This window comes from Balaenoptera ricei, chromosome 9 (assembly GCF_028023285.1).
Source record: "Balaenoptera ricei isolate mBalRic1 chromosome 9, mBalRic1.hap2, whole genome shotgun sequence".
Classification (NCBI taxonomy): Eukaryota; Metazoa; Chordata; class Mammalia; order Artiodactyla; family Balaenopteridae; genus Balaenoptera; species Balaenoptera ricei.
This window is the reverse complement of record NC_082647.1, coordinates 66,435,870-66,450,051: the sequence shown is the minus strand read 5'-3', so window position 1 is coordinate 66,450,051 and position 14,182 is coordinate 66,435,870. Positions and strand designations below refer to the sequence as shown.

Genomic DNA, 14,182 nt, shown 5'->3' with positions numbered 1-14,182 from the left:
ATCTCATTTACCATTGCATCAAAAGGATAGCATACCTAGGAATAAACCTACCTAAGGAGGCAAAAGACCTGTACACTGAAAACTATGACAGTAATGAAATAAACTGAAGACAACACAAACAGATGGAAAGATACATTGCATTCTTGAATTGGAAGCATAAGTATTGTTAAAATGACCATACTACTCAAGTCAACCTACAGAACTGCAATCAATGCAATTCCTATTAAAATACTAATGGCATTTTTCACAGAACTTGAACAAATAATTTTAAATTTTCTGTGGAAACACAAAAGACCCTGAATAACCAAAACAATCTTGAGAAAGAACAACAGAGCTGGAGGGATCATGCTCCCTGACTTCAGACTACAGTACAAAGCTACAGTAGTCAAAACAGTATGGTACTGGCACAAAAACAGACAGATAGATCAATGGAACAGGATAGAAAGCAAGAAATAAACCCATGCACCTATGGTCAATTAATCTACAACAAAGGAGGCAAGAATACAGTATACAATGGAGAAAAGACAGTCTCTTCAATAAGTGGTGCTGAGAGAACTGAACAGCTACATGTAAAAGAATGAAATTAGAGTATTGTCTAGCACCATATACAAAAATAAATGCAAAATAAAGTAAAGGCCTAAATGTAAGACCGGATACTATAAAACTCCTAGAGGGAAACATAGGCAGAACACTCTTTGACATAAATCGCAACAATATTTTTTTGGATATATCTCCTAAAGAAAAGAAGTAAAAGCAAAAATAAACAAATGGGACCTACCTAAACTTAAAAGCTTTTTTGCACAACAAAGGAGACCATTGACAAAACTAAAAGACAACCTATTGAATGGGAGAAAATATTTGCAGCTGAAATGACTGACAAAGGATTAATATCCGACGTGTATAAACAGCTCATACAGCTCAACAGGAAGAAAACAAACAACCCGATTAAAAACATGGGCAGAAGAACTGAATAGACATTTTTCCAAAGAGAAAATGCAGATGGCCAACAGGCACATGAAATGATCCTCCACATCACTAATCATCAAACAACTGCAAATCAGAACCACAAAGAGATATCACCTCACACCTGTCAGAATGGCTATCATCAAAAGGAACACAAATAACAAATGTAGGCAAGGATGTGGAGAAAAGGGAACCCTTGTACACTGTTGGGGGAATGTAGATTGGTGCAGCCACTGTGGAAAACAGTATGGAGGTTTCTCAAAAAACTAAAAACAGAACTACCATATGATCCACCAATTCCACTCCTGGGTATATATCCCCCCAAAACCCCACTAATTCAAAAAGAGCCGTGCACCCCAATGCTCATAGCAGCATTATTTACAATTGCAAAGATATGGAAGCTACCTAAGTGTCCATCGACAGATGAATGGATAAAGAACAGGTACTATATATGTACAATGGACTACTACTCAGCCATAGAAAAGGAACAAACTTTTGCCTTTTGCAGCAACATGGATGGACTTGGAGGGCAATATGCTAAGTGAAATAAGTCAGACAGAATGACAAATACTGCACGATATCACTCATATGTGGAATCTAAAAAATACAACAAACTAGTGAATATAACAAAAAAGAAGCAGACTCAAAGATACAGAGAACAAACTAATGGTTATCAGTAGGGATGAGGGAGGGGCGCTACAGGGATGGAGGAGTGGGAGGCACAAACTATTGGGTGTAAGACAAGCTACAAGGATGTATTGTACAACATGGGGAATATAGCCAATATTTGGTAATAACTGTAAATTGAATGTAACCTTTAAAAATTGTATAAAAAATAAAATGTATTGGCATTTAAAAAATCTTCTATTGAAAAGAACAACATTTGAAAAATCACTAAAGGAAACAGATGAATTTCCATGTCATCGTAGAGAACAGGAACACAAAGATGCTACACACCATGTTCCCCCAACTTGCCTGGGCCCTCACTACATAGAAGGCTGACCACTCCCTCTTCAAACTCAGAGTGAAGGATCAGCCTCCCTTCCTGCCCCACAGGAGAAGCTGCTGGACGTGGGCCTGGAAGGAGCCTGGCTGCTGCTCTGGCTCAGGCCCCCTCTTCCTCATCGCTCACAGCCTCTGCAGACAGGGATGGGAAGGACCTGGGATCCAAGCTATTGACCCTGAGCAGATACTCCAGAACCTGTCACTTGCTGGTCTCCGCATGGGCCCGGGGACCCCACAGGAACTCGTAGTGGATGGGGTCGCTGTGGGGCACCTGCTGCTACTCCAGGTAGCCCTCCTGCACCCACACTTTGGTGAGGAGCTCCCTGGGCTCCCCATAGATGCAGTGCTACCTCCTGGCACACACCCCCATCTTGCTAAGTGCTCCCCAGACCTCCTCCTCAGGGGCAACAAAGTCGTCCTCTAGGAGGATCAGGCCCAGGAGCAACACCAGGAGGCCAGTCTTGGGCATGCTCTGCCCGTCACTCAGCATCCCATCAGAGGTGAGGCCCAGGGTGGGGACGAGGACATAGGAGTGATTGCTGGGGTCTACTTCCTTCACGGCGAGGCCAAAGACCAGCTGCATGCACTCGGAGGCTCAGCTGAAGACCACGGGGAAGTGGTCCTGGTAATCTTTGAGGATGGTCAGCATTTCTGCCTTTGTGGTAGGCTCCTTTGTGCAATACTTGAGGAGCAGGAATCCTACCAGGTCAGCCACCTTCAGATGTAGTGCATCTTCCTGGTCATGCCAGGTGCTCAGCCCTTCCTCATCTTGGGTGCTGAGGCCGTCGTCTTCAGATTGGCTCCATGGAGTGGTGGCCAGGGCAGTGGGGGAGGGGCGCTGGGGGGGACTGGGTTCCCCAGCATCAGCCACCTCCTCCAGGGTGACCAGGAACAGGACAGAGTAAGAAGAGGAGGAGGAGGAGGAGGAGGAAGGGGATGCGGCCTCCTCCCCCTTAGCCCCGAACAGCTGCGCCTCCACTGGGTCCTGAAGGTCTACCTCAGGCTTGCGGAGCTCACTCATCTCGACCAGGGGCATGATGACTGGGGTCTGGCCGCCGACAGGAGTGTGGGCAGGGGTGACGGATAGGGACCACGGACAGGTTTTCTTTTGAGGGGTGCCCTCGGGCCTCACAGGGGTGCTCCTCCTGGGTGGCCTGTCCCCTGCCAACCTCACCTTGACTCCTGGCACTGCCTGGGCCTCCTGTGCTCTGTGACCTGAGGACACGTGCCTCAGACCTGGGCCTTCACCTCCCCGTTCCTGGAGCCCCTGCGGAGTCCAGCCCCCGGCAAAGCCCCCGCCTGTCTCCTGACTTTCTCTGACTCTGTGGATGACTCCGGAGTCCCGCTCAGAAGGGTCTGAAGAGCTCGTCTCAGCAGTGCAGCCAGGAACTGTGCAGGGACTGTCCCAGGCACTCTGTGCGAATGCCACGTGGGTTTCTTGGTGCTCCCGGAAGCCCCAGGAAGATGAGGGAGAAAGTTCTAGACGTCTCTTTACAGAGAAAGTGGTTGGATCAGAAGAGCATGTGAGGAGGCGCTTTGCTACTGTAGCAACAGTAGCAGTGAGCCAGAAATTTTTTTTTTTTTTTTTTTTTTTTTTTTAGTTTCCCTCTATGCCCACTTTCTGGAGAGTTTTTATCATAAATGGGTGTTGAATTTTGTCAAAAGCTTTTTCTGCATCTATTGAGATGATCATATGGTTTTTATTCTTCAATTTGTTAATATGGTGTATCACATAGATTGATTTGTGTATATTGAAGAATCCTTGCATCCCTGGGATAAATCCCACTTGATCGTGGTGTATGATCCTTTTAATGTGTTGTTGGATTCTGTTTGCTAGTATTTTGTTGAGGATTTTTGCATCTATATTCATCAGTGATATTGGTCTGTAATTTTCTTTTTTTGTAGTGTCTTTGTCTGGTTTTGGTATCAGGGTGATGGTGGCCTCATAGAATGAGTTTGGGAGTGTTCCTTCCTCTGCAATTTTTTGGAAGAGTTTGAGAAGGATAGGTGTTAGCTCTTCTCTAAATGTTTGATAGAATTCACCTGTGAAGCCATCTGGTCCTGGACTTTTGTTTGTTGGAAGATTTTTAATCACAGTTTCAATTTCATTACTTGTGATTGGTCTGTTCATATTTTCTGCTTCTTCCTGGTTCAGTCTTGGAAGGTTATACCTTTCTAAGAATTTGTCCATTTCTTCCAGGTTGTCCATTTTATTGGCATAGAGTTGCTTGTAGTAGTCTCTTAGGATGCTTTGTATTTCTGAGGTGTCTGTTGTAACTTCTCCTTTTTCATTTCTGATTTTATTGATTTGAGTCCTCTCCCTCTTTTTCTTGATGAGTCTGGCTAATGGCTTATCAATTTTGTTTATCTTCTCAAAGAACCAGGTTTTAGTTTTATTGATCTTTGCTATTGTTTTCTTTGTTTCCATTTCATTTATTTCCACTCTGATCTTTATGATTTCTTTCCTTCTGCTAACTTTGGGTTTTGTTTGTTCTTCTTTCTCTAGTCTCTTAGGTGTAAGGTTAGATTGTTTAGTTGAGATTTTTCTTGTTTCTTTAGGTAGGCTTGTATAGCTATAAACTTCCCTCTTAGAACTGCTTTTGCTGCATCCCATAGGTTTTGGATCGTCATGTTTTCATTGTCATTTGTCTCTAGGTATTTTTTATTTCCTCTCTGATTTCTTCAGTGATCTCTTGGTTATTTAGGAACGTAGTGTTTAGCCTCCATGTGTTATTGTTTTTTACGTTTTTTCCCCTGTAATTCATTTCTAATCTCATAGCGTTGTGGTCAGAAAAGATGCTTGATATGATTTCAATTTTCTTAAATTTACTGAGGCTTGACTTGTGACCCAAGATGTGGTATATCCTGGAGAATGTTCCGTGCGCACTTGAGAAGAACGTGTAATCTGCTGTTTTTGGATGGAATGTCCTATATATATCAATTAAATCTATCTGGTCTATTGTGTCATTTAAAGCTTCTGTTTCCTTATTTATTTTCATTTTGGATGATCTGTCCATTGGTGTAAGTGAGGTGTTAAAGTCCCCCACTATTATTGTGTTACTGTCGATTTCCTCTTTTAGAGCTGTTAAAAGTTGCCTTATGTATTGAGGTGCTCCTATGTTGGGTGCATATATATTTATAATTGTTATATCTTCTTCTTGGATTGATCCCTTGATCATTATGTAGTGTCCTTCCTTGTCTCTTGTAACATTCTTTATTTTAAAGTCTATTTTATCTGATATGAGTATAGCTACTCCAGCTTTCTTTTGATTTCCATTTGCATGGAATATCTTTTTCCATCCCCTCACTTTCAGTCTGTATGTGTCCCTAGGTCTAAAGTGGGTCTCTTGTAGACAGCATATATATGGATCTTGTTTTTGTATCCATTCAGCAAGCCTGTGTCTTTTGGCTGGAGCATTTAATCCATTCACGTTTAAGGTAATTATCAATATGTATGTTCCTATGGCCATTTTCTTAATTGTTTTGGGTTTGTTTTTGTAGGTCCTTTTCTTCTCTTGTGTTTCCCACTTAGAGAAGTTCCTTTAACATTTGTTGTAGAGCTGGTTTGGTGGTGCTGAATTCTCTTAGCTTTAGCTTGTCTGTAAAGCTTTTGATTTCTCCATCAAATCTAAATGAGATCCTTGCTGGGTAGAGTAATCTTGGTTGTAGGTTCTTCCCTTTCATCACTTTAAGTATATCATGCCACTCCCTTCTGGCTTGTAGAGTTTCTGCTGAGAAATCAGCTGTTAACCTTATGGGAGTTCCCTTGTATGTTATTTGTCGTTTTTCCCTTGCTGCTTTCAATAATTTTTCTTCATCTTTAATTTTTGCCACTTTGATTGCTATGTGTCTCGGCGTGTTTCTCCTTGGATTTATCCTGTATGGGACTCTCTGCGCTTTCCTTTCCCATGTTAGGGAAGTTTTCGACTATAATCTCTTCAAATATTTTCTCTGGTCCTTTCTCTCTCTCTTCTCCTTCTGGGACCCCTATAATGCGAATGTTGTTGCCTTTAATGTTGTCCCAGAGGTCTCTTAGGCTGTCTTCATTTCTTTTCATTCTTTTTTCTTTAGTCTGTTCCGCAGCAGTGAATTCCACCATTCTGTCTTCCAGGTCACTTATCCGTTCTTCTGCCTCAGTTATTCTGCTATTGATTCCTTCTAGTGTAGTTTTCATTTCAGTTATTGTATTGGTCATCTCTGTTTGTTTGTTCTTTAATTCTTCTAGGTCTTTGTTAATCATTTCTTGCATCTTCTCGATCTTTGCCTCCATTCTTATTCCGAGGTCCTGGATCATCTTCACTATCATTATTCTGAATTATTTTTCTGGAAGGTTGCCTATCTCCACTTCATTTAGTTGTTTTTCTGGGTTTTTTTCTTGTTCCTTCATCTGGTATATAGCCCTCTGCCTTTTCATCTTGTCTATCTTTCTGTAAATGTGGTTTCTGTTCCACGGACTGCAGGACTGTAGTTTTTCTTGCTTCTGCTGTCTCCAGAAATGTTTAATGATAACATATTAGTTAATTTAAAATTTGGTGCTAATAATTTTATACTTGTTTAGTCTTACCAAAACTATATGAAGTGTTCTGCTATCACGTTAGCAACATTTAAATCATTGTGAGGTATAATAAGTTAATATTTGTATGTTTCAGCTCAGTACTTAACAGACTGCTTTGCTCAAAATAGGTGTTACACTAAACTTGAATGAATGATTAATTTTTGGATTACTGAACCAAAACCTATGGTTGTAGTATGGAAAAAAATTTTGAGATAATAAAACTGGGATTTGTTTTACAGAAAGAATATTCAGAGCATCTTTGGATAGCAGCTGGCAGCTTTGGGGTTTGTGTGTCTGGGAAAGCCATAAATCTCAGCCTACTGTGTAGAGAACACAGAATTGTAAGCCCAAACTGAAGATTTCAGTGGCAGAAGGGATAGATGAGAAAAAATTGCTTAAAGCTCTTACTCTTTCCTGATGGTATTATTTCCACCACTAGAAATTCCTCTTATAATTCTGAATACAGCAAGAAGTAAAACATACTTTTCAACCCTTCCTTTAACATGGTTTTTTTTCTTCATGAGAAATAAATCACTGGGCACATCCATATTTGAAAATAATTGTGATATTTATTTTACATTCCTTAGATGTTCACATAAAATTGGGAACGTGTTAGTAAGAAACAACTATCCAAATCATGTACTCAGAACTCTTATAGTCCCTAAAAAGAGCAATTACAATTATTGATAATGAAACATTTAATATTCAGTTAGCAGTTAAGTTTTAGGTCATCTTTGTGTTCCAAAGATATATATACATCTCCCATCTTTGAAATGTTTTCCCAACTTCAGTTTTCCCAGGTTGAGTAAAACTCTCTACTATCATGTATTTAATTAAAAATAACATAATTCTAGACTCTTCTCTCACCGTACACCCCAATTTAATACATTCCACCACCTAAGTAACTCTCGAATTAATTCACTTCTATCTATGTTCATTGTCAGAATCCTCAACTAGGCTGCAGTCACCACAGCCATATTCCCTCTGCTCCTCCCCTCCATTCTCCAAACAGTAGCCAGGATATGTCCTTTTTATAGCACAGATTTGAATACATAATTTCTCTCTTAAAATGTTTCAACAGCTTCCAAAGGTCCTTCAAATAATGCCCCTAAAATCCCAACAACCCTACCTTTAGTTGCCTCTCCAGGCTCAAATGTATGCACATTTCTACTATTTGTTTATTTCATGCCAGCCACTCTGGCTTTCTATTTCAGCATGCAATGCTTTCCCCTGCCTCACAGTTTTTGTACATATTGTCCCCTCTTCCTGGAATGTTCTACCCCTTCTGTTTGCCTTATCTAAATGGTGATGCTTTTTAAAATCACAGCGTGAATATTGCTACGCAGGTAAAACTTTCCTAACTTGAATAAGCTGGATCTCCAAATTATATATTTCCTTAGCACTATGAAAATCTACATTTGTAGTGCACTACGAAAAGATAGGTCCTAACCTCGATTTTGCACATAACTGTTTCTCGATAGTAAATACTGGTACAATTATTTTTTCTCAGTTATTTATTGAATGTAAACTTCATGAAAAAGGGAAGTATTTTGTTAACCATTTCCATCATCTGAATGCATGATATTGTCTGGTAGGTAGTAGGCATACAATAAATATTTGTTAGCCAACTGACAAATACAGTAATCTAGAATTTACTATATAGTTTCATATACCTAAAATATTTTCCTCTAAGTTTATTTGCACCCCTAACTATGTTGAACTTTGTCAGGCTAGTAGGTAAGGTGAAGAGAGGAGAAAGTTGTATAAAAACATTGGCTGAAGGGCTGCAGAGCGGAGAGCGAAGAGAAGGTAAAAGGGAAACACTGATATTGGAGAATAATATCAGATCCTCTTCAAAACATAAAAACAGATCCAGAAGACTTTTTGATTTTTTTCTTTCAATACGAGTTTTGCAATATAGTTTACTATTACTATTTAGAGGTTAATTAACTAGAATGGTGTCTCCATATCGTTATCGCTGTTCACTTTTGACATTTGTATTGGCCATTAGCACTTCCTCTAAAGCGACCATGTGAAGGGAGTGGGGTGAAATTTAAGCCAGGCAATTTGCCTCCTGTTGACAGATTTTGTAATGTGATTGATGGGGCAGAAGGTGAAACTAGCTGGTAAAATGAGGTTTTTGCATTATCTGTGTATTTCATATATCAATGCCGGTATTTCTCAAACTGCAGGTCAAGACTCTAGAGGGAAGGGTTACAATATAATTTAAGGGGTTTCATATATGGGAACTATTTGGAGGTGGAAATTATGGGCTATATTGAAAGTACGAGTCATCTTTTTTTCCTCAACTCTCCACAATTCCTCCTTCCTAACCTGTTAAAATTTGTTTTAACAAAATTCTGCCAATTAGAGGACATAAAATCTTTATGCATGTTATTCATAGTGTAAACCCTTTAAAAGCAAACATTAGAGAGTGTTGAAATCACCTGTCTATGCAATTCTGCCTGCAGTACCTTGCACAGTGCCTTATAATTAATTAATATCTGTAGGTTGATTTGCTTTCCATTTACTCACAGAAAAAAATATGACTATATTATGAGAGAAAATGATAAATATGTGGAATTGATAGGTACCACCCATCATATTAACTACTGGTTGTCAAAGAGAAGAAAAAACAAAAACTGCAAAAATAAGTTTTTTCTTTATAAATGTGTTTTGAGCTCCTGATAATAATATTAAACCCAGGATTAACCAGATTTTCCAGGGTCTCTTTTACAATTCATGTTTGATTTCAGGCCTCAGTTACGCTATTGTGTCCCATTTTCCTATTTCCTTTTATATAATCTCTCTCTATTTTATCCAAGAAAAAATCCTTGTATTTGTGGACCATGAAGATTTATATTAGTACCTAAAATTTTACTGCCTGATTACATTCGTATTGAGTCAAGCAACTTTGATTGAATATTGACCCCATGTAAACATTTTTCTTTTCAGTACATGAACATGGAAAATAATGAAAGAAAGTGTGAATTATTTTCCTTATCTAAACAATTACCGAAAGAAATAAAGATTATAAAGATAACATTTTATATTAGAATTGTTTGTTATAGATGATTTTATTATTAACTGACAGTCCAACTTAGAGTCTTATAAGTAAATAAGCTGATATCTACAGTCATATATTTTATTTTTCTACTAGCTATCATTAAAATTAAAGAGAATTCTTAAAATTACAGTAAGATAGTCCTCTAAAAATATATTTCAATACTTTAATATCAATATTTAAGAACAGTTTTTGACCACTAGTGATAGACACCCAACTGAAACTCTCTTAAGCATAAGAGGACATTCATTTGTTGATATAACTGCTAAGGGGCTGGATGTATCTGAAGATGACTGACAGTTGGAAGCTGTGAGGAGCACCAACACATTCTTTCAACTTACCTTCTAGTATCATTTCACTTCTCACATAATGCTTTCTTCACAAAACCAAAGCCGTGGCATATGATAGCACTTTTCTTACATCCTTACAGTTTTGCAAGAAAGAAGAGCAAGAACCCTCTTTTTCCAAATCTTGGGGAGGGATTCTCATTAACATGACCTGGATTAATGTCCATGGCCTGACATGTTAGAAAGTGGTTACATTATGATTGGCCCTGTTTGCATTTCCTGCCCATCCAAATAATTGAAGAAGAGGATATAGCATAGAATGGGGATATTATTGTGAATCCAGGATGTCACCTAAATGTGCATCTGCAAAATTTTAATATGCACTTAAATAAACCAAATTATATAACAAACATACACACACAAATGCAAACACATACAATATGCACACAGTAGCAAGTCAAAGCTCTGAAAAATAATATTGTGCATACTAAAATCTTAAGACCAAAGGGTAATCTGAAGTTATTCAACTGTATATTTGTTAGTTGTTTATTGAATTGAGATATTAACTAAAAAAAAAAATGAAGCTTATGGGACTTCCCTGGTGGTCCAGTGGTTAAGAGTCAGAGCTTCCAATGAAGGGGGCAAGGGTTTGATCCCTGGTCAGGGAACTGAGATCCCACATGCCGTGTGGCATGGCCAAAAATAAAATAAAATAAAATAAATTAAAAAAAAAAATGAAAGCCTACTACTAGCTTTTAAATTTGGTCATTGATTTCTTTACATGTAAGTAAATATATTTGTAACCAAGGGAAGTGGCAGAAAATATAATTTCTTTTTATAAAATATTTTTAAGGATCCATGTGCAAGACTAAACATTTCAGAAAGTGTTAAAACAGCATCAGAAATATATTTACCTCATATTTATTTTTATTATTTATAGTAATTAGAAAAAAATGAAATATAGAGAAAAATTATCCACTATAACTTGGAATAAAGAAACTCGAGAATATTTTTAATAGAATTTTAATGACAAATCATACAATAAAAGACAGAGTTCTATAGGCTATATTGTCATCAAAGATCTATCACATAGCTTAGAGAGACCAGTATTGGCTGGTCATCATAATAAATGTATTTAAATTAGCTTTGTATGTGCTAGCATATATAATCTTATTCTTTACTTATCTAAAGCTTTGTATGTGCTTATTCTTTACTTATCAAGGTAATAGGAATGATTTGTTTTATTTGTAAACCTTTCGTTGTTTCATTTAACCGTGATATAATTGTGAGTAAAGTACCTCTTCCCTGGATAAGAATCATTGTGGGCATTATGACCATTACAGTTATAAATTTTCTAAGTTTGATGACAACTGTAAACCCACAAATCCTAGATGCTTAACAAATCCCCAGAATAAGAAAATACGAAAAACAAAGAAAACTGCACTGAGGTGCATCATTATCGCATTGCTCAAAACTAGTTAAATAGAAAATGTCAAAAATAGAAAGAGTAAGGAGATGTTACAAACAGAGATACAAGAATAAGGATGATAGCATATTTTGTATCATAAACAGTTCAGTGAAGCAAATTTTAAAGAACTGAAAGAAAAAAAATCAACCTAGAATTCTATACCCATCAAAAATTACATTCAAAACAAAGACTTTGTCAGGCATGCAAAAGTTGAAAGAATCTGTAAACTGCAGGTTTACACTATATGATAGGTTAAAGCAATTTCTTTAGGCAGAAAGAAAATGATACCATATGGAAATATGGATCTACCCAAAGGAATGAAGTGCATGAGAAATGGTAACTAGATAGGTAAAGACTCAAGATTTTTTTTCTTATTATTTAACTCTCTAACAGATAAGTAATTGTTTAAGCAGAAATAATAACAATGTAATGTGAAGTTTATGATATGTGTAAAATTAAAATGGAAAATAATAGCACAAATATTGAGAGAGGAAAAATGGTGATATATTGTTTTAAGGTTCTTATGCTGTATATATATAGTGGTATATCACTTAAAGGAAGATTGTGGTAAGTTAAGCATGTATCCTGTAAATTCTGAAGCAACCATTAAAATGACAAAGCAAAGAGTTATAGCTAAAAAGCCAACAAAGAAGATAAAATGATAGAAATTCATTTATCTAAGAAACTGAAATAAAAGGAAAAGAGAAACAAGGAAAAGATGGGACAATTTTTTTTTAATGGCAAAATGATAGAATTTGAATCTAACCATATCAATAATAGATTAAATTTAAATGATGTAGAAACTCCAATTAAAATACAGAGATCATCAGATTGGACAAAAAGCAATAACCACTTATATGCTGCCTTTGAGAAACAAATTTCGAATACATAGACATAGACAGGAGTAAGTTAAAAGTAAAAGGGTGAAAGAATCTATAGCATCCTAACACTTTATAAAACAAAACCTGAATGATTATACTGATATCAGACAAACTTGTTTTTAGAGCAAAGAATATTACCCAGGGATAAATTTATTTTATAGCAATAAAAGGGTCAAGTTAACAAGATTTATGCAACTAATAACAGAGCTTGAAAATATATGAGGCAAGAACTGCTAGAACTATAAGAAGAAATAGACGAACCCACAATTATAGTCAGAGATTTCAATAATACTCTCTCATTAATGGATAGAACAAGAGCATAGAAAAATGAGTAAGAACATAGAAGATTCTAACAGCACTGTGAATTGAATTTATCTAATTGACATTTCTAAGATATTCCACCCCCAAACAAACATTCTTTTTTTTTTTTGGCCACACCACATGTGGGATCTTAGTTCCCCGACCAGGGATCAAACCCACCCCCCCTGCAGTAGAAGCCCAGAGTCTTAACCACTGGACCACCAGGGAAGTCCCAAACATTGTTTTCAAGTACACACAAACAACACCAAGATAGACTGCATTGGACCCTAAAACAAATCGCACTAAATTTAAAGGGATTCAAGTCTTTCAGTGACTGTTACTGACTACAATGGAATTAAGTTAGAAATCACTATCAGAATACTTTCTGGAAAAGTCCTCCAAAATTTAGAAATTAAATAACACTTCTAAACAACAGATAAGTCAAATAAAAAGATCAAAGGAAGAATTAGAAGGTACTTGGAATTGAACAGAAATGAAAATTCATTGTATTAGAATTTGTGTGATGCTACTAAAGCAGTATTAAAGGGGAAAAGTGTAACACCAAATACCTATGTTAGGAAAGAAAAAAGGTCTCAAATCAATTATTTTGGTGTCCACCATAAGAAACAAAAGAAAGAAGAGCAAACTAAAACCAAGTTAAGTAGGAAAATGAAATAATCAAGATCAGAGCAGAAATCAATGAGAAAAAGAGCAAGGTGGCAAGAAAAGAAGACCCAGCCCTTGTCGCTCCACAAAGACACTGACTTAACAACAATATATGGACCAAAATATCTTTATGTGGACTCCAGAAACCAGTTACGAAGTTGTGGTATCCCAGGCAGGTAAAAAGTTGAGAACAGCCACATTGAAATGAATGATAAGAACTATTTCACTTTATCCCCAGTTACCTCACCCTTAGGTCAGCAGAGCTCATTGCCATTGAAGAGAACTCCAACTCATGGCTTCTCCTTGGTGGGAAAAAGAAGAGTAGAACAAGTGTCCAACACGCAAGATATTCAGAGGGCTGCCTGAGGGACTTAGTTTCTTTCTCATATGACTTGGAGCACTGGCATGGTTGGAACCAGCATAGCTTAGATTCCTGGGGCCACTGAAAGTAAGAAAGAATAGGAGTAGCTTGCTCTCATACCAGAGGACCTGCCATGCTACAGACAGAAGCCATTGTTGTTTGGCACTATCAGAAGAATGCACCCAACTCATGGCTTCTTGAGAGGGAGAGATAAGAGTGGGGCATTCATCCAGGTGTACCAAGGGTTGCCAGAGGGACTGGTTTCTGACTGGTCTGACTTGGAGCCCTGACCGGGAACAAGGATACTTTGGATGCCTGCAGGCCACTGAGAATAAAAAGGAGCTGGACAACTTGCTGCTGCAGTACCATAGAACCTGCAGTATTGCACAGAGACACTAGAGGGAGCAAGAGATTATGAGCTACTGAAAGAGAAACTAGCAAATCTCTCTAGTTGGTAAATTACATCCACAAGAGCAGAGAAGTTGCATCCCCCTGAAAAATGGTTCAGAGCCCCCCAAAATCTCTAGCTGTGTTAATTGGTGAAAGGCTTCCCCCGTACAAAGCCAGCCTAAAAGTACTGAGGGAAGTGCTATTTTTTCAAATGAAAAAACATAGCAAAAAAAAAAAAAAAA

General features: G+C 37.6%; 1 pseudogene; it reads right to left on the bottom strand.

Moving 5' to 3' along the window:
• Positions 1-2,068: 2,068 nt before the first annotated feature.
• Positions 2,069-13,703, bottom strand: LOC132371293 (melanoma-associated antigen 8-like; annotated as a pseudogene).
• Between the last annotated feature and the right edge of the window lie 479 nt (positions 13,704-14,182).